The sequence below is a fragment of the Palaemon carinicauda genome, chromosome 30, assembly GCF_036898095.1.
Source record: "Palaemon carinicauda isolate YSFRI2023 chromosome 30, ASM3689809v2, whole genome shotgun sequence".
Taxonomy (NCBI): Eukaryota; Metazoa; Arthropoda; class Malacostraca; order Decapoda; family Palaemonidae; genus Palaemon; species Palaemon carinicauda.
This window is the reverse complement of record NC_090754.1, coordinates 44,381,842-44,385,393: the sequence shown is the minus strand read 5'-3', so window position 1 is coordinate 44,385,393 and position 3,552 is coordinate 44,381,842. Positions and strand designations below refer to the sequence as shown.

Here is a 3,552-nt window from a genome sequence, read left to right as displayed (position 1 = left end):
AGTGAGGTCACAGTGTAGTAATGATAAAATATTATTTTACCATAATGGCCCCTGAAAACTTATAGTGAAACCTTTTTGATGGGTTGTTCCGAAATCAGAAACTCAAAATTAGGCATTTTTGCATCTGTCTGGAATTATACCTCGATTGTAGAATTTATGCATGAAATATCTCTCTCTCTCTCTCTCTCTCTCTCTCTCTCTCTCTCTCTCTCTCTCTCCGTCCTATTAGATAGAATGGGTTTTTGGTGAAGCCAATTATATAAGATGTTTTCGCAAACGTTGATTTTAAAGATTGCTATTGATGTTGTAATAGGAAGATGTGCGATAATTGAAGTAATTTTTCCTGAGGCTAAGTAATTATTGCTGTTAATAGAATACGAAAGGAGGAACTGTTAGTAAAAAGAAAAAAAAAAGTAATGAAATTTTATTGAAAATTTTCCCTAATAATCACAGTCTAGATGAGAAAACGCACACATCCAGTACAAAAATTAGATTCAATCAGTAGCTTTTAAGGGCATATAAATTCAGTGCCATTTAAAATTGAAAGGGCCATGCGCTCAAGATTTTGATAGTGATAAAATACCATTCTTTTAGACTATTTGTAGATTATTATTATTTCACATAACAGTGAAAGCTGCTTTAGTGACATTAAGACTATTAATAGCTTTTATTGAAATTGAATTAGTTTCTATAATTTTACCTTGCTGGTGGAATAGTGATATTTCTATTAAAGTATTACTGCAATTCCACAATAGGTTATTGAGATTATGAAAGAGTAAAATAGAATACCATTTGACTTTTCTCGAATAGGAATTGATATTGTTTTAAGGGAAGTTTTGAGGTTTTATTGGTTTGTAAAGGGGAATATATGCTGAATGCAGAAGCACTAGGATATCCATAAGTTGTCTGGCTGCTTGATTAGTCTAATGACATGATGCCATTATATTTATTTTGTGTTAATCTACTAAAGATGAGATTATAATTTCACCTTAAAATTTATTTCTTCATTTTTCCTTCTCAACTTACCGCTGGAGTTGTTGTTTTAATCCTGATGCTCATTACGAATTGCTTTAATCCTCTTCCTTTCCGTTTCCTCTTCCCTCCTATTCTTCACGAGGAATGGTTGGAGCTTATATAGGAATCAGCGACTTTATAAATAAATTGACGATTAGGGTAATTGAAGCGCCGAGGATTATGAAATAATCTGATGGGAGAACTTGCACACCTGGTGTTTTCACACACCAGTTGCTACTTTGTTTAATCCTGAGTGTCTAGGAATATATTCTTGCTTTGAATATTGTGGATGTAGTTAAATGCATCTCCCGAGATTACTTTTTGGATTTTCACGCTATTAGTCTCTTTAGATTCTAAGGGAAATATTTGTTCTCTGTTCATCATTTATATTGTTAATTAAAAACAGTAGACACATGGGCCTGACCGGGATTTGAACCCGGGACCTCTCGCACCCTAAGCGAGAATCATACCCCTAGACCATCAGGCCTGCGAAATCCGGTGGAAATATAAAATGTACATAAGATAGTAGTAACTGTGACAATGGCTATAACTTCAGGACCAAGTTTTATTTGAAAGATCATTGCCTGGATAAGATTCTGTTTGACTTAGTTTTCAGATTGGTTACTAACATGAAAGATAAATTTCAATGAAGTAAATCAACGTAATTGTTTAGCATCGCTTTCGTCTTGAATTCGATTTGTTAAACTCCAATGACCTCAATTTATGAGGCATGGTATTCTTTGGACATGGTTCCTTGTTCCAGTGCGTGAAGTGCTAAATTCAAAACCATGTGCCGTTTCTTGACTATAATAACAAAGTTTTTATACGACAAGAACTATGTTCTTAGAATGCCAGCTTTTAACACACGGTAACAGATTCTACAATGGAAAGTAGTTTGATGTCAACTGGTGGCCGGGAGAAAGTTTTGTTATGGGAAACTAAAGTATTCTCGATGAGAGACCTTGTATTGATTATTGTAACTCGCAATCGACATTTCAGTTGTCATTTAAGAAGTATATATAATAATTAGCTAATGTAGCCCACAAGCCGATTCTCATAAAACTGGTAAAAATTGATTCAGGCTTTTTGACTCGCGTTGACTTTGTAGTAATTGACTGGGATTGACATTAGTAGGATTAATAGGAATTGGCACACTTGTTGAATCGCAGAACTGAAAGGAATTGACTCAAATGTTGAATCAAAACTGTGGAATTGACACGGATTATTGAATGAACATAAATTTGGACTTCTGTAAAAATAAAAAAATAAAATAAAGTAGCTTTCAATCTTTAAGGGACTGAAATTCTTTTGCTTCTAAAGACATGTTGGAAGTAACTTTTAAGATAAAGATTGTTGACCGGATCTTTAACTCGCACGAGTTTTTAGGAAATTTGGCATTGTCTGCACATGGTGTTGAACATTCCGATTAGGTAACAGTTTTCACCAAATATGACTGTATAAATTCTCTGAACTTTCGGGTAGATAGATTTCTGAAGAATAAACTAAAACTTGCAACGTGAGAATTACAGAAATTAGTGGGACATGAAAACATAAAGAAGAGGGGTTCTATGTTTTATGCTTAACCATTATTGTGCAGTGTTGAGATTGAATAATTCGAAGTCAATTATAATACATTAAAAGTGGAAGATGAACTCACGAGTCTATTGCATATAGAGCTTAGGGCACATGAAGTGTGTGTGTATAAATATATGTATGTATTATTTATATACACACACATATATATATATATATATATATATATACATATATATATATATATATATATATATATATATACAGTATATATATATATATATATATATATATATATATACTGTATATATATGTATTTATTTATTTATATATAATTTGTGTGTAATATTGAGTTTTGCGTTAGAAATGAATTTGTGGCAAATAAATATTTCATATAAAAATCAATGTATTCGAATGGGCAGTACTTAAATTTTGAGTATAAATTTTGAAAATTCAGCCAAAATATAGAATATATTTTAAAAAAATAATTCCTTTCTATTAACATTTATATGATTATGGGGGTAGAAATGCTTAACAGATTACAATACTTCTTGGTTACACCTGTATCAAAAGAGGGTTGGGCCTGACCGGGATTTGAACCCGGGACCTCTCGCACCCAAAGCGAGAATCATACCCCTAGACCATCAGGCCACGTCTAATAAAGGTAGATAAAAATAATTAAATCATAACACGAAAATTTATCAAGCTTCATTTAAATGGACCTTGATCAATGCAACATGGAAAACTGAATCAAAGATAATTTAAATGGACCTTGATCAATGCAACATGGAAAAATTGTATCAAGGTTCATATAAATAGATCTTGATCAATGCAATATGGAAAAAAAAAAACTTGATCAAGGTTCATATAGATAGATCTTGATCAATGTATTATGGAAAAACTGTATCAAGGTTCATATAAATAGACATTGATCAATGCAACATGGAAAACTGTATCAAGGTTCATATAAATGGACCTTGATCAATGCATTATAGAAAAACTGTA

The 3,552-nt window shown here is 32.0% G+C and overlaps 2 non-coding genes across 2 annotated transcripts; both read right to left on the bottom strand.

Moving 5' to 3' along the window:
- Nucleotides 1-1,429: 1,429 nt before the first annotated feature.
- TRNAP-AGG (transfer RNA proline (anticodon AGG)) lies at nucleotides 1,430-1,501 on the bottom strand. The gene has a single exon. It is a non-coding gene; the product is annotated as a tRNA-Pro (tRNA).
- A 1,625-nt stretch (nucleotides 1,502-3,126) lies between these two features.
- On the bottom strand, nucleotides 3,127-3,198 carry TRNAP-UGG (transfer RNA proline (anticodon UGG)). The gene has a single exon. It is a non-coding gene; the product is annotated as a tRNA-Pro (tRNA).
- Nucleotides 3,199-3,552: the final 354 nt, after the last annotated feature.